This window comes from Microtus pennsylvanicus, chromosome 1 (assembly GCF_037038515.1).
Source record: "Microtus pennsylvanicus isolate mMicPen1 chromosome 1, mMicPen1.hap1, whole genome shotgun sequence".
In the NCBI taxonomy this organism is placed as follows: Eukaryota; Metazoa; Chordata; class Mammalia; order Rodentia; family Cricetidae; genus Microtus; species Microtus pennsylvanicus.
Window position 1 is genome coordinate 162,608,234 of NC_134579.1, and position 21,582 is coordinate 162,629,815.

Below are 21,582 nucleotides of genomic sequence, written 5' to 3' on the forward strand. Positions count from 1 at the left end.
CTAGACTTGGACTCTTTATACAAACTAACTAATCCTTCTAGATCATCTTGACCTGCAGTTGCCCTCTTACTCCCAGCTGGTACTCAACTCATGCCAAACAAGTCTGTAGCTTCATCGTGAGGAACACTTTCCATTCAGGAGATAGGTGGGACCCCGTATGGCTCTGCAGTCAGCCGTCCTATTGTTTGTCATCTCTGCCATTCCCACTTGACATGGTGAAGAAACTCCAACCTCCTCCTAAGGGCTGCCATAGTAAACATGCAAGAAAGCCGCCGTCTTCGGAACGGGCTGGGTCATAGGAAGAAATCAGGACACCAAGGGTACTTGCAGACTGTATTGTCCTGTCCCTTCCTTTCGGCTTCTGGTCCACCATCAACTCCGCAATTCTCTTCACTGCAGACTCCTTGCCTTGACACACGCCCATGAGCAGCGGGGCCAGAAGACCTTTCACTAAACCGTGAGCCCAAGTAAAGCCTCCTCCCTGAAAACTGCTGTTGACAGCAATGAATCACTCAACAGCACAGTGCTTGCCTGGTGCTTTCAAAGGACCTGAGGTACCCAGGCTTCGTGTCACTCATTACTCCAGGTACTGAGAAGTTCCTATATGCAAACACCAGTGAAGGGATAGTCTAAGACACGCAAGGTATACATTGGGCTCTTGTGTATTGCTAAAATACTCTGCATTTGGAACCTACTAGAACCCCAACTATGTTTTCCTCAAATGTCTCTTGTAAATTTTGAAACAGCCTCAGGATTCAGAGGGGCAGTATTAATCCGTGTGTTTTTGATTAATTTACACTCATACTATTAAAATCCTATAGTATAAGAACTAGCTGAAAAAAAAAAAGAACTAGCTGATGCTCAAGGAACCAGTTAAACTTTTAAATAATCTTTGTAAAAAATCTTTCTTCTTAACAACAGGAAGATGTGTTTGCCAGAAGAAAATGAACACTCAAACACCAGAAAATCTGGGTTTGATTCGGCACGAACCCAGGAGGTTTAACAGGACTATAAATTTGGTGAGAGAGCTGAGGTTAGTTTCCACAGACAACATGTTCATATGCTGTGTGGATACTTGGTGTGCATACCCTCAGCTCACATGTGCTGGGACGCAGTATTGACATTTGGAAGGGCAGAGCCGGTTGGCAGGTTAGGTTGAGACTGGATGCTAATGGGGTACAGATTCCAGGCTAGGTCTTCCTGAGCATGGATGTCACCTCTATTAAACCAGCCTCTGGCCTTTGATGAGCTTAGTGACTTTAGATCACTCTGATTCAATCCAATTCAACAACTCACTGAGGCCTGCAAAACAATAGCACTATGCTCAGCACAGGGTGACACAACCCATCTCTACACTAAGGGGACTCACAGTTCCCAGGAGAGACAAATGGGTAGAGGTGTGAGAGCATCTGTGAAGTGTAGAGAAGAGGAAGAACATCTGGTCCTTAAGGGTGGTGTCATCAAACAGGTTCTTCCTCTCCTTGAAAGCTTGAGTACATTTCCCTGACAAGCATGGCTGTTCCTTTGCTCTTTAGGATTCAATCTCTACTACATGAAATCAGGAAGCTTCATGACTCAATGGCAGAAGTTATTGAGAGTGAGAGACAAGGTCTGATGAGGAAGAAGCATGTTAGAAAGAGAAACAGGAACAGGGGAGCTAGAAGGTAGGCGAATGAATTGTAGAACAGCAGAAAACAGCACGGAGTAGTTATAAAAACATTTGTGCCTCCTGGAGCCTTTATATTCTCTGCAAAAACATTAGATTCCATTTGGGAGCTTGAGGAGTTACTGAGAATTGGATATAAAATTCACCCATATTTTGGAAAGACCAGTTGCTTAAATGGGAAAGAAATAAATATGGGAACAATGGAGCTGGCTGGAAGCCTACTAGAACTCTTCAGGTAGGAGCTAAAAATGACCTGAACTTAAAACAGTCCTGACATGCAAGAAGGAGAAGGTAGATGGACGAGGCAAAGTCAGTGAAGCCTGAAGGATGATAGTTGCAAGGCATGGTAACAAAGGTGCTCCCTTTCTTTTTTAGAAACTAAGAGTTTAAATGGCTGACTGGAGAAGACTAGATGGATGATGAGGTCTCCAGTTAGCCTGAGAAACAATGGAGGAAGCATGGGAGGGAGCAGAAACGCAAAAAGTTTCATTGCAATTTCTTATGGCTATCTCTATGGAAAACAAACAAAAACACAGCTATGAAATGTTATACAGAGGGTAGGAACAGAGACAAATACAAGTAACCAGTCATGTGTGGTGCATACCTGTCTGTAGTCCTAGTAAGAAGATTGTGAGTTAACAATCTTACAGCTACATAGTGAGGCTTGCTGAGAGAGTGGGAGGGAAGGAGGAAGGGAGGAAGGGATAGAAGGAGGGAGGGAAAGAGAGAGAGAGAGAGAGAGAGAGAGAGAGAGAGAGAGAGAGAGAGAGAAAGAGAGAGAGAGAAAGGTGAGACTGTGATGAGATAATAGGAATGAAGCAGGCAAATGGGTAGAGGATAGAGCCAGTAAGAATTTAGAAAATGTTTAGAAAGGGAAAAAAGAAACCAGCAGAAAGATCTCCCAGCAAAGACCAAAGACAGTAGAGAGTGACCACCTTTCTGATGCTCCAGGAAGATTGAGGAAGGAAGCGACCAAGAAGAGCCCACTGAATTTGATATTGGTGTTGATCTATGGCTTTGCTGAGACTGCACCTACAGATGAATGAGATGAAAGAATCAAAGTGCAACTGGAGTCTGCTGTTGAGAAACTGAGAATAGGAGATGGTAGAGCAATGACATAGAAGCTGGGCAGACATACAAAGAAACTTTCCCTCCATACAATTTCATAACTCATTCAATTGGGAAATTAGAAAATATTTGAAAAGAGTAAATACAGTGTCCAAAGGAAAGAGGGAACAAGTTTACATAGGAAAGGATGGGCCTAGGTAGGTGCCTGCCATTCTGCCACCCACAATGTTTCCTTCAAGCCTACAGGATATTTGTAGCGTTTTCATATGAAAGTATTATAGCATTAGAACATCAAAATTCTTTCCATCTCCGCACTTAAAAGCATCCTCAAACTTTGTTTCTAGAGGCAAGACCTACACCTCATGAGATGGTATAAAGTTAGAAGCAATGATTCCAAAGGAATAAAGAATTCTGTGAGTGGGAATCCATTGGAGGGCATGGAAATATACAGCATATGGCAATGGATAATTCAGATGTCAACTCCCCAGAGGAGTGGCTCTCATGGAGCTCAATCCTGTTCTGCAGGACCATTGACTCTGGAAATTTTGCTCACTCTTGCTAAAGCAGTTTGGTGTTTTCCCAACACCTCCTTTGTAGTATGCAATCTCATGTGTTGTGCATCTGTAATCTCATGATTACATCTCAATCTTATGGGCACATATATTTGTAGATGGTCAGGAAGATATCTTTTCATTATTTACATAAGGATATAAGCTATATGATTTTATATATAAAAATATACTAGGACATGCTTCATAATTAGATCTATTTGTCCCATGAGGACATGTAAAAGCCTGCTTTGTTCCTTCTGCTTAGACTTAGCAGCATACAATTAGTTCACTTTTACCTCAGAGAAAGTTCAAACTAGATTAAAGCTTTTTGTAAATATATTACAAGTTTAAAACTTTATAGTTATGCACAAGATCAAAGTTGCAGATGTCTAACCAGGTTGCTACACAAAGCACCCAAAAAAGCATGCCAATTCTTCTCTTGCCAAGTCTGCTAACAATAGACCTATCTCTCAAGTTTGTCACTGGACACTGCCTCATCCATCCCTGGACTGGTGGCAATCATACTTCTGAAACCTTTAAACCCTTGTGTTGCTATGGCAAATGGCTGACTCTTTATTCATTTACCCTAGGAATGTGCTTTTGACCAATGAGAGGTAGTTCTTATAACTTTTTTTGATTATCACTTTAAGTCTTCTATGTGTGGGGGAGAAAGTTTGGAGGTTAAAAAGAGAGGAAGCTGGGAAAAATTAGAATAGAGCAGGAGAATTAGAATAGAAGCAGAACAATAGACTGATTTGTAAAAACACCAAGTGAGAAAGAGAGTTTGTTTGCCCTCAGATAACCTAAAAAAGAAAGTTCTTTTCGTTTCTTGTAGCATCCAATCTGAACCCTGAAGAAGACCTTGGGGCTGGACCCCAAAGGAACTTGATAGGAATCATATTTAGCACCCAACTGTGTGAAAGAATTCCTGGAAGATTAGATGGGAGCCTGTGAACCCCCTGGTAGAATTACACTGAGTTTCCCAGCACATGGAGAAATGCTCCCCAAAGGCATGAATGGTAAAATCAGTTTCTAGTTAATAGGATTCTGAGAGGTAATTGAATCACGAAGGCTCTAATCTCATTAATGAATTGTTCACTGAGGGGCTCACACCTGAACTTGGGGTGGTTTGAAGGAGGGGGTTGATGGGGTTTATCTTTTAAAAAGTACTTTGTCCCTGGACTCTGTATCTCCTGATCTACTTCCTGGATGCCATGTGATGATTAGCTCTATCTATCCCACCGTGTCCTGTCTACTCTGATGTTCTCCCTCAACCCTCCAAGCCCAGGGTGATAGGATTCAGGTGACCATGATCTGAAGCCACCAGCTCAGAGAAATCTTCCCACCTTCACTTGACTTTCAAGTGTGTTACTACAACAGCAAAGCCAGACAAGAGTAGCTGGTCTTCTGTTTCATTGAGAGGATGCCTCTGTTTTAAATGAGATGATACACTGAAAGGAAGCCCTTGCCATGATGTTTGGCATAGAGGAGCATGTGACAAAAGCTGAAGAGAATCAGCCTCCTTCCTCACATATTCTGTGTGCCTCCAAAGCTACCCAGATGCTGACGGCTCCTTCTCTGGAGCCTTGCACCTGCAGGAGTGAGTGTTTGCTGGTGTGTATGGTGTCTGCTTTCCTCAGAACCATTTCTTCTTAGCAGCTCATCTGTTTAGTTAATTTTCATGATAGTAGTACTGAATAATTATTTCTCCCAGAAGTACTTGCAGTTCAATATAGCACAAACTGTCAGTCATAAGGAACAAACCCCGCTAACTGTAAAATATCAGATAATGGCTGAGCAGTCGTCTCTCTGCAAATTAAACAAAATTCAAGATTAGTATCATGAAGTGACTAATGTTTTCAACATAGATGGACCCAAAGCCGAGCATTCCGCAGGAGTGCTCTCTATCAGACTTCATTGCTTGCATTCATACTCTGGTATACCACAGCCCTTCCTGGCAGGGGTCTGAGTCAGCTTACAGTGAAGCATATATGCCCAAGGAGCTGAGGAAAATCAAGGCTTAAACTCAAGACTGTAAGAAGGAATATTTTTGTATTGCAAGTACAGAAACATAAAAATAAATCATGAAATTCACAGCCACCAACAAGTCCAAATGGCCCAAGCAATTGCGGGAGGGTATCATGGCAGAAGGTAGCACACTTCCTGACCACACTTCCTGGTGAGTCTTTCCACCATTGCATATAAAGCAGGATGGTAGAAAAGTCACATAGAAATGAATGGAACAGAATAGAAAGCCAGAAGTCCACTCGTAAGTATGAGATGGAACTGATGATCTCCAGTGAAGGCGATAAGAACACAGAAAACTCCTAACAGGAAGTATTAGAGAAAAACTTGGTGACACTAGTCTTGGCAATGACTTTCAAACATGAGGCTCAAAGCACGTGCAAGTGATGGATGATTCTCCACATAGCCCTGCAGTGCAGATGCAGGCTTCAGGAAAGATGCTCTTTCTAGCAGGAATTGAGTGACGGGTTGTAGTCACCTCATACCCGGTGTTTCAAAGACCAGAAATTACAACTCTTATTGGTGGTATCATGGCATGAAAGGAACTAATTCTTCTGTAAGCTTCAACACTATTGTCCTTAATATCTGACCATCGAGGCACTGCCATCTTTTTAGTGTTTCTGTTTTCACTACAGGGTTCCACTCTGATATACTGACTGCTAGAGTTACAGACTACACTCTGTGCTGCTGAAACAAAACTGTGCAATAGCTTCAGGAACAAAAAAAAGTCCAAAGATCAGCATCCAGGATGATCTGCCAACCAAAAGACGCTGGCTTCTGGGCTGCAAATGTCAAGCGCAGTTCCTGCCGTCACAGCTGCATCTCAGCACATGCTCACTGGACTAAAGGATAACCAGTGAGTTGTACCTATCAAATCCACTCACGTCTCATTGACCAGGGAAAGGATGACCACATAGGTAAGCCTAAACAGCAACAAAACGTGAAACGCTATTTTTAGAAAGAAATAGGTATTGCTAAGCAACTGTAATTCCAACCACAAAAAATGAATCATCTTTCTCTTTTTCCTAGGATGTAAGGAGACCCAAGCTGTAACATTTATATATTACATTAACATTTACGTAGTCTATATAATAAGCTATTGCAAATTACATAAGATTAGTACAGATCTCTTCTAAGATCCTAAATCCTAATTTTAATTCTGGATATATCTCCAGAAGTTAGACAAGAAAGAACCTTGTCACTTCTCCTTTCAAGCTTTTTATGTGATTTAGTCTTAGTTTTAAGAACCCTATACCATATTTACCATATTACATGTATTATTGAAGAACCCTATTACATATTACCATTTTACATTCTCATTGACAGTGTGCAGGGTTCTAATTTCTTAATAACCTCAAAAACATTTGAAAAAAGAATAGCCACCCTAAGAGTGTGGGGTAGCATCGTTGTTGCTCTAACAGGTCCTGATGATCACCCTAAGAGTGTGAGGTAGCATCTCATTGTTGTTCTAAGGGGTACTGATGGCCATCCTAAGAGTGTGGGGTAGCATCTCATTGTTGTTCTAAGGGGTACTGATGGCCACCCTAAGAGTGTGAGGTAGCATCTCATTGTTGTTCTAAGGGGTACTGATGGCCACCCTAAGAGTATGGGGTAGCATCTCATTGTTGTTCCTAACAGGACTGATGGCCTGGGCTGTTGAGCATTTTTTTGTCTGAGGTCTGTCTTCCTTAGAGGACAACTCCTGTCCTTGCCAACTTCATAACTGGATACTTTATTTTCTACTGAGTTACACACCTTCCTGGGATATACAGTTTCTGTTCTGTGGGTTACACTCTGGTGATTATGTCTTTTGCCATAGCTTTTTGTTTTGATACTGCCCTTGTTCACTGTTTCATACCTTTCTGCTCTCTTTTCTGAGTCTTGTGTTTAAGTAAAGTGAAAAGCTAGTGACTGGTTAGTTGTGTGGTCTTCTGATGTCACATCCTAACAAGGACTCCCAAGACAACAATGCTCTCCCCTTATCTCCTAAGTGTTTTATAGTACATTCTAAATGTTTAACCCACTGAGAATTAGCACTGATTTTAGACTATTGGACATGCAAAGAGATAGGCCATGATTTCAGGATTCCTCGGACTCTGATCCTAAGTGTTCCTTCACACACAGTAGGGCCACTCTCACTGGCTGTCGGTAGTCTATAGCATTAGAAGAAGAAGGTATGCAGACCACAGTGCCCAGGAATGAGAGGACAGAATCTTCTATCTGGGGATTACAGATAGATGAGATCTTTGGTAGCAGTTGCCAGCACTGAATCTCTCAGAAAGTAAGTGCATCAGAAGTCTGTCGGGTTTTAAGGGAATTTTATTGAAAGATCATGTGGCTGTCTAAACCTTCAAATAAGCCCAGTGTCATAAGTCTTCACCAGCAGATAACCTCCTATGCATACGTGAAAGATAAGACAAGGAAGGCTCTTCCAAAGGGTAAATGGGGACAAGGTCTAAGGAGCTGCTCCCAGTATGTAGGCCTAAGCAAGGGATCCCTGCACTGTCTGGGCACAGACCCTGCAGTCTCTGCCCTGATGTTGACAATAACCCTGGGTCAGCGCCTGAAGTATTGGAGTTCTTAATGCAATTACCCACAATAAAATGGCCATAGGGCCTTGTTTTTTAAAAGGTGGAGAGAAGATAACTTGTCTCTCAGTTTCCAGCTCACCAAATCACAACAGTTAAATACAGATTTGATAGAAAGGATTACACATTGTGCAGAGTCTGAGATTTAAGTAATGAACAATGTCTGTATGTAGTGAAAAGAGTACTTGTGGAAATTTGAGTGATCAAAATGGGAAATCCCCGAACTAATCACTCACTAACATCTATTTCCCCTTCAGTGGCACTAGTCTCAATATCCCTTGTAGCCAGGGAGGGCTGCCTGGGAGGGCTAGATTCATACAACATCAGCCCATAACTGGACGCTGAATATCGAGGAAGCCTACTAGTTTTGAGTCTCCTACCAGTCTAGAAACCCATCCGCAGAGCACTACAGATAATACAAATGGCCTTCATCCTGTTTAAGGCAGCTGTGCTTTGGGATGTCTTCATTACAGCAGCTTATCTATACATACTCTGCTTATTAGAAAGGACAATGACTGCCAATTTCTTAGGAAAGCCTTTCTGTTTATGCTGCCTCTCAGCTTAGAAAGAAAATGTGAAGTGAGGCCTTACACTAAGTGCCCTATGGACAATATCCTTAACAGCATTTCATAATAAAATCTGAAGTAGTTTGTGTATGATTATCCTCTGCTCTCTCTCCAAGCAGCCTGTAGAAGCCATTCTTTAAGAGTCTGATCTACAGTATAGCAAGTGGAATTTTCCAGAGGGAAACACAAAACTAATACAAGGAAAGACCTTAAAAGCTCTGCAGTAGTGAACTGTTTCTTTTTTTGTTTGTTTGTTTGTTTGTTTGTTTTGAGACAGGTTTTCTTTGTAGCTTTGGGACCTGTCCTGGAATTAGTTCTCACAGACCAGGCTGGCCTTGAACTCACAGAGATCCATCTGCCTCTGCCTCCCGAGTGCTAGGATTAAAAACATGCACCACTACTCGCTTGGCAATGGACTGTTTCTAACTCATCCAAAACACCTTGCCCTCCAACTCAGGCTGTGACAGCTAGTGTCCAGAGGGTAGATCTGATGTCAAGTTGGAGGTCTGTAGAGGAGGGGGTGTTGACATTCTCTACCAGGTAACCACAGAGGTTAGCTCAGTGTCCTTCTGTATATGAAATGTAACCCGTCCTCACCTGAGGGAGACTAAAAATGCTTTCAATGTACATAGAGTAAAGGGTGACCCACAATGGGTTCATGCAGTTGTTAAAACATGTTTCCATTGCAGTTAGACACCTCCACTCAAGGACTTTGACTCTATCATGACCCCCACCCAGCAAACAACACTAGAAGTGGACTCAATGCTCCTTCCACATCGGCAGCCTGAACAGAAAACAAAATAGTGCAACTTAGGACAGTGGTACCCAAAGGAACAGTTCACAGCTAAGCTCTTTTAGACAAAGTTAAATTCCATAACACACCTAAAAAGTTTTATTTTTGAATAAAAATAAAAATATACTTATTCTATCTTCTTTATTGGTTTACAAGTTATTAATTTTTATTGTGAGTTAGTTTCACACCCATTGAGAAAAATAAACTGAGGCATTGGTGTGACAGAAGCATCTAGCTGGTCCTGAGGCACAGCTGGGCACAGCTGGCTTGGGCTAGAAGTGTGTTAAGGTGATGGTTATTGCGGCATTCGCTTCACCCACTGACAATTTCTGTGACATAGCTATGGGTTTTCAGTTTCACAGACCAATAGCTCTCCCCTCCATGTTATCTGCACATACTGGCTTGCTGTGTGAAATTATTTGATTTCTTGTGATTTAAATGTACAAATTGTTTACAATAGCTCTCCCCTCCATGTTATCTGCACATACTGGCTTGCTGTGTGAAATTATTTGATTTCTTGTGATTTAAATGTACAAATTGTTTACAATAGCTCTCCCCTCCATGTTATCTGCACATACTGGCTTGCTGTGTGAAATTATTTGATTTCTTGTGATTTAAATGTACAAATTGTTTACAATAGCTCTCCCCTCCATGTTATCTGCACATACTGGCTTGCTGTGTGAAATTATTTGATTTCTTGTGATTTAAATGTACAAATTGTTTCTCTGTGACACTGCTTCTGGATTTCTGGCTTCTGTTTGGTTCTGAGCTACATTGTTTAGCTACATTTGGGGGGCGGCAGGTGTTTCAAGACAGGGTTTCTCTGTAGCTTTGGAGCCTGTCCTAGAACTAGCTCCTGTAGACCAGGCTGGTCTCAAACTCAACAGAGATCCACCTGTCTCCTGTCTCCAGAGTGCAGAGATTAAAGGGGTGTGCCACCACTGTCTGGCTAGCTACATATTTTTAAATGTTATGTTTTATTCTTTGATGGTTTCAGTCACGTAATACATGTTAACCCTTATCAGATCCTATTACCCTATCTCATTCTCCCCACCCCACCCCACTGAATCACTTCCTCCCTGCAAGCGCCTTTTCTATTTATGTCTCTTTTACATTTGTGGCCCACTGAGTAAAATGAATGAGTATGGGTGGCTGTTTACTGGATTGTGGTCAACTAATCAGAAAGTATACCACTGAAGAAAGTAACACCCTTTTCCAGTTATCATTAACTGTCCATAGTCCCCAAGAGAGATTATTAGAGATGGGTTGATTGGGATATGAGAATTAGCCTGTAAGGGCTAGAGTTAATGGGCCAAGTAGTATTTAAAAGAATACAGTGTTCATGTAATTATTTCGAGTAAAGCTAGCCATGTGGGCTGCCGGGTGCCAGGAACGCAGCCCCGCCGCTCCAATTACTACAAAATGGCTTCATGAACCCATCCATCCTCCAAAAAGTGTTGGTGGAGGTTTCTGTCCTGCCTGGTCCTGTAACAAACACACAGAAACCTTATTATTTGCAATACTGTTTCACCAATAACTTAAGCGTATTTCTGGCTTACTTGTACATCTTTAATTAACCCATTTCTATTAATCTGTGTTTTGCCTCGTAGCTGTGGCTTACCAGGTAAAGTTCCATCTGGCGTCTGTCTTTGGTGAACAGGTACATGACTTCTGCCTGAGCCCGCCTACTTTCTCCCAGCATTCAGTTTAATTTTCCCAGCTAGCTCTATTCTGTTAAGCAATTGGCCAAAAGCAGCTTAATTTGTTAACCAATAAAAGCAAAACATAGACAGAAGGACTTCCCACACCATTTTGCCTTTTCTGTTTAAAAAAATAAAAAAGGAAGGTCTTAAATTTAATATAGTAAAATTACATATAGCAAAACAGGTATCAAGCAAGAGTTACAGTTACAATATTTATATCTACTTTATGTCTTATCATAACTAAGGAAAACTATAATTATCTATTATTCAACTCCATCAAAGACCCCAGAAGGACATAATATTACCTAAGCAAACAGGAAGTACATTACAAGCTACTTCCAAAACTCTAGAATTGACAGAGACATCTCACTGCTTGGACAGTCACCAAAAGTTCTTCTATACTATTGTGACATCCATCTTCAGCCTACAGGCCAATAGTGTCCAACACACTTTTCCATGAAGCAGGAAATTTCATAGACAGTTCTGCCTATATTGGCAGTTTGTCAGTCAGTTTCTTATGTTTCCTGCAGAATGTCTGGCAGACTTGTTCATGAAGCAGGAACCCAGAATGACCCTTTTACCTTTAGGTAGCTTCAGCAGTCAGTTTTCTGTGGGTCTTGCATTACCATCAAACAGTTCAGGCAAGAGGAGTTTCTTGCCTAAATGGCTAACCAACTCCATAAGGAGCCTCTTTGATGCCCATTATCCCCTTAAAGTAGATTGGTGCTATCATCAGGAGCAGATGTGTTTCATTGTTATGAAAAGTCTAAGTTTTTAAAACATTTTAAATGCCATATTCTGCAGGTCTTTGAAAGATTTGAAGAATACCTATCTAACTGAAATACATCTCTACATATCTAGAAAACCCAACCATATGACTACAAGTTTGACTATTATAAGTGATTATCTATTAATCTATATTTCTCAATTATACATTACATTTTTAAATGAGCTATACAAACACAATATCTTAATCAGGAGCAGATATATATATTGATCTTAAATTTGTATCAATAGACCAAGATCCATGCTAATGCACATCTCTATAGCATATCCCCCTTTAAATGTAAACAAACATTTATAAACACTTGGGAATTGGGGCATAGTTCTCTTCAAACTGCTTCCTGCTTTTTGTTGGGTGAAGTAATTTTTTGCTGGTGTTCATGGCAACCTTTTGGAGGGTCTTAGTCCATCAAACAACATTAGTCTGGAAGGATTCCACAGGTTCCCATCCTCTGTGGAAACAACAACAACAAAAAAAACCCTCTTTTCCAAGGCATCAAATCCTTAGACCCAAATTCTGAAGTCATGATACCTATAAAATATGTATGCTGGTTTAGCTTAGCAGCCCATACAAGGAAGTGTCCTTCTGTGCTTAGCTCCTTCACAGTGAAAAAAATTCAAAGAAAACATAATAGCATACATAATCCAGACTTTCTGTGTATTTTCCATCTTTACATGTCTTATTTTTCCTTATTCCTTTTAATCTATGCCAGTCTGTACTCTGTCTCTTTAAAGACTTGTTTTATTTTTTTTAAATAGTTTACTTCCTTTTATAACTGTATTTTTTTCTTCTATCTCCCAAGCCTATGTACATTTATCCAACACTGTGGCCCATTTAGAAGTCTTTTTTTTTTAATTGGAATCTGTCTTTATTGTGTATCTGTAATTATTTCCTGACCAGAAGTGCCATTTTATTAATGCTAAGTGGGTGTGGCTGGGGCCAACATGGCCTTACCTGCTTGTTCCGCCCAGTCCAACATGGCAGAGGTATGCTCACTGCTTCTGAGAGCCATGGACATTGCTTCATTTTTAGGCACACAGTGGGTCTATGTTGCCATTAAGCAAGTTGTAGCACTCTGCTCACAGACCCCATTTAAATGCTCTATAGCTGAACCTCACAAAAGAGCCAGAACCATTCTTGCTGGTAAACCGGGAAGCCTTCTTAAAGGAGTCATGCAGTTTTGCTGCTTCCACTGAGTCAGGAAGCCTTTCCTTAAAAGAATTGCGCCTCTGCTTGTTTCTAGCAAACAGAGCCCACCCATGAAAATGCTGTTACCAAAAAGCCACACTTAAGTCTCTTCTTTTGTGTCTAGAATTTGTTTTTTAGGTTTCTCAGGTTTTATGTGGATTTAACTGGCATACATTGGTGTGCCAATCTGTTGGTAGAGGTTTCTGTAGTGCCTGGTCCTGTAATAAACACACAGAAACTGTATTATTTGCAATACTGTTTGTCCAATAACTTAAGCATATTTCTGGCTTACTTTTATATCTTAATTAACCCATTTCTATTAATCTGTGTATTGCCACATGGCTGTGGCTTACTGGGTAAAGTTTCATCTGGCACCTGTCTCAGGCAGATGGCTACATGACTTCTGCCTGACCCTGCCTACTTTTTCACAGTGTTCCGTTTAGTTTTCTCGCCTAGCTCTATTCTGCTAAGCCATTGGCTGAAAGCAGCTTAATTTGTTAACTAATAAAAGCAAAACATAGAAAGAAGGATCTCCTACATCAGAAAAGGTGACAGGTTCAATCTTTTATAGATCTCATTCAGATAACCACAGCTACAGTGAGTTTGTTAGTGCTTTGACTGTGTCATGTTCAAGAGACTTCTCCCCAACCTCTGGCTCTTACAGTCTTTCCTCTCTCAGGTCCCTGACATTCTCTGAGCTTTAGTGCTAGAGCAGGCATGACACAGGCATCCTGGTTAGGACAGAGCACTCCATAGTCACTGATTTTCTACACTTTGGTCCACTGTGAGTTTCTATATCAACCACTGTCAACTATAAAACGAAGTTCCTCTGATGAATACTGAAAGTCTTAATTGCATGTTTTATTTCTTATTATGTGTATGTGTGGGCATCTGTACATCAGTTCAGATGCCCATGGAGTGCAGAAGAGGGCATAGGATGCCATGGAGCTCAAGTTGCAGGAAGTTTTGAGCTGTTACAGCTTAGGTCCTCCAGAAGTGAAGAAGATACTCTTAACCACTAAACCATTCTCCAGCTCCTTGTTGCATATTTTAAATTTGACAGTTAGTTTCTTTGGGTTACCATTAGTCATTACCCTAAAGCCCATTGTCAAGTATCCCTGCTTTCTATTTGTTGTACACTATAAGCATATTTAAACACCATTATTGGTTCATGTAAACTGAAAAAGCTGGGTACATAACTACACATAAAATTTTGTATGTGTGTGTAAAGTTCACAAGCTAGAAGTATAAATAATTTCTGTTTTCTCTATAGTACTTACTTGAAAAAATAAATACAAATTACTTGCATATTTATAAAAGTACTTTAAAATCTATCCCTACCAATCCACCAGGGTTATATAACAAAGAATTTGGGATGACGTTATGTAGACCTAGTGGTCTGGCCAGTCTGATCACCTTTAAAAACGTGACAAGTAGATGTGATGTGCTTCTTGATACGAGGCATCTGTACACATTCTTGATCCTTTCCTGCCTGAGAAAAATACCTGATAATCTAATGATTGGCTAAGGCAAATGTGGAGATTAGAAGAGTAAGCTAAAATACACTCCTAGGACACAATACACAATACAAGGGTATTCCATAGGTCAGGGCACTTGGTGTCGTCAACATGAAAACAAATGTCCATATGAAACATGTTATGGCAATGAAAGAGGGCATAGAGCTTGAGGGAGACATTGTAAGAACTGGCATGAGGGCCATCAAGAAGGCTCACTAGGTGAAGGTGCTAGTTGCTAAGTCTGATGACCTGAGTTTGATCCCCAGGACTCACTCTCACGAGACGTTCTCCGACCTCTATGCCCCTGCTGTGCTAGCCACACAATGCACATAGTAAAGATATACATGTAACTTTTTAGAATTTTGAAACAAAGGAACAATTAAATGTGTGAACCTCTTTTAGAACATAATTCAAATAAACCAACTTTAAGGATGTTATTAAAGTCATTGTAAAAATTCAGAAAGTAGGAATTGGGTAGATATTAGGTAATTAATATGAAATGTTGATTTTAAAAGAAAAAGGGAATGCCAGCAAAAATTTCCCACTTATAACTGTGTACCTAATTAAATCACCTTCCAGAGAACGAAGGAAGAACGATGAACAACAATGTGGTTTATGTTCGTTGTACACCGTACACTTCCATACAAGGGCATACAGTGTGGTGAATACATCCCTATACCTTAGCAGTCCTTTTCCTCTCTTTTGTCTGCCTTCTCCTCCTCTTAGTCCCTTTTGGTTCCCTAGTTTCATTTCTATTGTCACACCATACATATACACACAATTTTACTTATCTGTATACAATCTAGGAAATGTCTGTGAGAGAAAAATGTGGTATTTGTCTTTCTGAGACTGGCTTAGTTCCCTTAACATGATTTTCTCCAGTCACCTCCATTTTCCTACAAATAACCAAACCTCATCCTTCTTTATGGATGAACAAAATCCATTTTCATATAAAGTGCATTTTCTCTGTTTCTCTGTTGTTGGATGTTAAGGTTGGTTCCATGACTTCACTTTTGGGGATAATACAACAAGAAACACGGATGTGTGAGTGACTTTGTATAAGTACATGATGTCCGTTGGGCATATATCCAGAAGGGGTATAGCTGAGGTAGACATAGGTCTATGTTAGTTGTTTTTAGGAACATTCATATTGATTTTCCATAGTGGATGAACTAGTTTACATTCCTACCAGTGTGTAGGAGTTCCCATTCATGCTCATCTTTGCTAGCATTTGTTATTTGTTTTTATTCTTTTTGTCTATCTATCTATCTATCTATCTATCTATCTATCTATCTATCTATCTATCTATGCACAGAATTGTTTTGCCTGCATGTCCGTATGTGCACTGTGTGGGTGCTGGGTGCCTCCAGAGAACATAGGAGAACATCGGATACGCTGGAACTAGAGTTACAGATGATTGTGAACTACCATGTGAATTCTAGGAATGGAACTCAGGCCTCTGTAAGAGCTCCAGTACTCTGAACTGCTGAGCCTTCTCTGGCACATGTTACTCATTTTCTTATGCTTGCCATTCTGACTGGATGAGATGGAATCTTAATGTAGTGGTTTTTTTTAGATAGGGTTTTACTGTTTAGTTCTGGTGGTCCTGGAATTTACTATGTAGACCATGCATGCTGACCTCCAACTCACAGAGACCCACCTGCCTTTGTCTCTCATGTGCTGGTACTTAAGTCATGCAACACTATGCTTGCTTCTCCTTCTTCTCCTTCTCCTCCTCCTCCTTCTTCTTCTCCTTCTTCTCTTTCTCCTCCTCCTCTTCCTCCTCTTCTTCCTCCTCCTCCCTTTATCAAAATATATTATTTCCTCATACATCTATGATACATATATGTATGAGAATATATCCTGATTACATTTTCCCATTCTTCTATTCCTCCCAATTCCTCTCCATCTTCTCTTCCATCCAAATCCACTCACTTTCTAGCTCTCATTAGAAAAGATGAGGCTTATAGAGATAACAAAACACAACAAAATAAAACATATTAAGAAAACACAAAGAGCGCTACATCAAAATTGGACAAGCAAACTAACAGAAGGAAACGAGCTCAAGAGAAGGCACACAAATCAGAGACCTACTCATTCAGACACTCAGATATCCCATAAAAATCACTAAACTGGAAACCGTAAAATGTACTCTGAAGACCTGGAACAGACTGGGGCAGGCCCTGTGGTTGTTGCTTCAGTCTCTGTGTGCTCATATGAGCCTTGTTCACTTGATGAAGAAAGACTCGTCCTCCTGGCATCCTTCAATGCTCCCTGACTCTTATGCTCTGTCTCCTCTGCTACAGGGTTCCTTGTGCTATGAGGGAAGGGAGATGGAGATTTCTCCATTTATAGAAGTGGGTGCCAAGGCCTCTTTCTCTGTATAATGTATATCTGTATTTGTTCCCATCTTCTGCAGGAGGAAGCATCTATGATGATGTCTGAATAAGGTCTGATCTATGAGCATAGCAGAGTATCATTAAGAGCCATTTTATCACTGCATTTTTTTAAAGACCAGCAGGTTTTTGTTTTTTTTTTTTATTTTACCCTAGGTCTCTGGGCTATCTGTCTCTAGATCTTGGTCACCCAAGGAGTGTTGGGTATAGGTTCCATCCAGCTTCCTAATGAAGGTTTAATTTACATTTCTCTGACGGTTGGGGAGATAGGACATTTTACCACATGTTTACTGGTCATTTGTGTTTTAGTTTCTGAACTGTCTGTTCATTAACTAGGCTGTTGGATTTATTTTTGGCCTAGTTTTTTTCTTTCGTCCTTTGTGTATCCTACATACTAATCCACCGAATGTGCAGCTGAAAGGAAGGACATTTCCTTTGGTTCCTGGGTTACTAACTACCACTCTGCTGCGCAGAAGCCCGTTAACATCCCTCTCCCTGACAGTAAAGTGGAAATCAAGAAAATGAAAGGGTAAAATGGAGCTTCCTTCTGTGTCATATAACTCTGAGATATAATCTGAAAGTTTCTATTCTTTCAGACAAATGAAAAATCTGACATTCATATCAAGTGTCACGTTAGCGGTAGACAACATAACAATGGCTAATGTGTAAAGCAAGCAAGCAAGGTAGCATGATTATAATAAATAAGGGCTGAAATTAGGAGGGCAGTATTTGAAACGCTTTCCTTCACATGTTAGTACGTCCATATGCTTGAATTTAAAACTAAGAGCTAAAGCCTCCCTCTGTGAGAACACTGACTGGATCTTCACTTTGTGTTGCCTGGGCCTAAAGTGGGGAGTAGACCTTTGTGAAGATACTAGAAGGCTTGCATTATGCAGCTGAGGATCTCTGTGTGGCTCAAAGATGTGCCCCAAATGTCTAGTGCAGACGCTAGCACACAGCAGATACTCCTCACATTTTGACTGAAGTAAAATGTGAATCATAGTGGACCTACAATAGAGAGGCCATAAAAATTGGCCTGTGCTCTCCCAGGCTTATTAGCAAAGAAGACATTGGAGAAGAACTCCCTGAGGATTCCAGAGCTATTGTGGGCAGGTATATCCTGGAGAACCCTTAAGGTCAAAAAGCATGAGAATAGGGTTGAAGGCATGATATAAAAATTAGAGCTTTGAGTACTAACTTTTTGGGTATAGACATGAGGCTGCCATAGTTGTATCTTACTCTTTCTAGAGAAGAGTTTGAGAATAAAAAGAAAATATCTTTACCTAGTTGTAGCCATTTCTTTTTAGGCTGGTGAGGTTTGTTGTCAGTGAGTGAAGGGGTAAGTTTTGGCAGAAATAGGGACTTCCAGAACAAACCAGTATAGATAAAAACTTGGTATGATTTTTAAGCAAATAAAGTAACTAAGAATACCATTGTGACAAAAGGAAAAAAGAAGCTGTGACCTAGGGAGCACTACCCTCAGTGATAAAGAAGAGCCTATTTATATGCACTTGACTAATACCGTGTGCATATTCACCTCTTGTCTGCAGGCTCTTAGACCACATCAGTAGTCTATCGAAGTCCTTTTATTTATAGCGAGACCTACAGATTCTGCAGGGAAAGCCCCAGAGAGGTAGATGTCTCTCAACAAGTGCTATTATACCCAGTAAACCCAACTTGGGAAGCTAGGTATGAAAACTTGTCAGGCTTAGGGGAACTCTAATTTTCAGTAGGAAACATACTCCAGTAGACTTATTATATTTTTCCAGCAGACTTATCCCTAACACGTTGGCAGTTTTAAGGTTCCCAATGTATAAGGCATTTCTATGGGAGGAAAGAACCAGCACAGACTTGTTGAACATAAACATTCTCCTCTCTACTAATGTGAAGACTTCTGTACAAGTGTCATGGCCATAACAATGACTGCAAATGTCTTTAATTTTCATGTGTATTTAATAGCTTAGTTTACTCTCATTTAAAGGGTTGAGGAAGGCCCTTTATAACTTGGTGTAACCCAACTAATCATTCTACCTCATTCTCCCTAGCTTGTGCCAAAAAGAGATTTCATTTTAATGGGCATGGAATGAAACGATGAGGGAAGGGCCCTCCTGCAGTTCTTGGAATGTTTTTGTCACTAAGCTTCCATGAATGTCTTGATTGTACCATCATATTAATAGTCTGTTCTGAAGGATGAGGAAATTTTATGTCATAATACATGTCACCAAAGACAAGCACATCTCCCCACATATCCATGACACTTATAAACATATGAAAAATCAAATATAGTTGGACCTGAGATCCTAAGATGGAACACGTTAAACTGGAAGATGAAAGCTTGATGGGCTCCAATAATCCTGTCCTTTAAAGTGTAAATAAAGGCCTGTATTTGGCAAAAATACAGTTAAATATGAATTTGCAAATATAGTCAGGTGATGTTAAACAAACATAAATGAAGTTAGACGAGGGAAAATGTATCCTATAAAATATTATGATATACTATAAAGGTATAAAGATTAACTGTGTGAACATATTCAGAGGCAAAACATCAATTTAATTAGAAGCTCAGAGGTGAATGGAAAAAGTGTATAGTTTGAGAAAAAATGAATGAGTAAGATATGAAATTATGGCCTCAGAGAAAGTGACTCATCCAAAGTATAAAACCACTAGTTGGTACACTTGTCTCTAATTCTTTACTTTGCATTCCAGCGACATTAAAGGTGGAACATCCTGAAAACATGTGCTTATTAGACATGTTATCAGAAGCACCAATAAGGATAGAGAATATCGTGGTCAATATGGATTCTCATGTATGATCATTGACATACACTTGAAGGCTCAGAGCCTCTCAAGTACCCTGTAACAATGAAAATTATGTAGTTTATCATTAAATTGAGACATTTGAGAGAAAATGATAAGTATTATACTGAAACAATGTACATAATTCTGGAAAATCCTGGATAAATCAGTACAAACATTCAACCATAGCTATAATAATGAAGCAAGAACTTCATGTTAATTTTCATAGCCATCGGGAATACTGTCATTTCCACAGTCGTCCAGGACCCAGGCCTAGCTTGGGGTGGCTCTGGATGCTGTGTTTTGGCCTCATAGAATACGGACGTATTCGTTTCAGTATTGTGTCTTTTCCATGACAGAAAGACAAAGAGTGAGAAGGTCCACTGCCTTCTATAGCAAACCCACTCTCTGTTATTAACCCACTCCTGAGGATATGACCATCATGATTTAATTATTTCCCCAAAGGTTTTTCTCTATCCATGGTTGGACTGGAGATTACATTTATAACATATAAACTTGGAAGGCAACTTTCAAACCAAAGGGTAGGCTTTAGAATGAGTGCACACACACACACACACACACACACACACACACACACACACACACACACGTACTCATGAGTGTATATGCACTCTCCTTAAAAAATGGAAACACTAAGTCCCAAAGCCGCTAGGGAAATTGCCTAGTAGCTCCTTGAGCAGTGGTTCTCAACCTTCTTAATCCTAGGGCCCTTTAATACAGTTCTCATGTGGTGGTGATCCCCGGCCATAAAATCATTTTTATTGCTACTTTATAACTGTAATTCTGTATTATGAATAATAATGTAAATATCTGTGTTTTTCAATGGCTTTAGGTGACCCCTGTGGAAGGGTTGTTTATCCCTCTAAAGCAGTCATGACGCACTGATTGAGAATTACTACCCTAGAGAGTAAAACCTGGTAAGGGAATATTTCTATTCTGTTGTCTTTTAATTCCACTTGAGACTCTTTGCTTTAATATTGGATTTACCCGACTGAGAATTCCAACTGGTACAGATACAAGCTTGAAGGTACAATCAATAGATGCTCATCTAGTACAGAGGAAGTTACTAATGATCCCAACACAAGAGAGAAGACGAACACCATTGGACCATACTTAAAAGAAACAAATTGGGAAGATTCATTTAATTTTATTTCTAAGACTTCAATTGAACCTAAATGAGAGTTTTCTACACCAACGACAATCTTGTTCCTACTACAAACGAGAACATATTTTCTGAGTTCCGGGAACTATGTATTTTGGCTGAATATACTAACATAGACCTGTAATCTTAGAACGTGGGAGACCGAGACAGGATGGTTACAAGTGTGAGGCCAGACTGGTCTTCAGGCCAAGACCATGTCTCAAAAACAAAACAAAGCAAACAAAAAGCCACCCTCTTCCTTGCCATTTTTCTATTTTCTCCTGAGGTTTTCTGTCACGTTGGTATGAATTCTACACTAAGAAAGTTTCTATGGCACAGCATCAGATACACTGTTGACATATGACCACTGTGACTGCTTTAATTCTGCTTCCTGCTCACCTGGCTAACGAATGTCCGACTCATTGCTGAGGTACAGTTGTGCGCCGTGTACCAATACAACATGGCTGTGGCATGCGGAATTACAAACTCACCCTGAGAATTACATGCTAAGGAGAACTTTGCCCTTGGTACTAGAACACTTGGGTTGGGTTTGGGGTGTGCTTGAGTCTAGCAGCTAAGCTTCTAGACCTTCTTTTGAATAGTACCTCATCTCTGTTGTGGAAGTCCAGCTGCTTTCTTCTCCCTTCCCTATGAAATTATATTTCATGGGAGATTGCCAAATAAATCTATGGTTAAAAAAACACCAAAAATTATATGCATGGCCGACGCGGGCACTTTGTATAATTCATCAATAGCAAATGCTGAAAAATTAGAAAAAT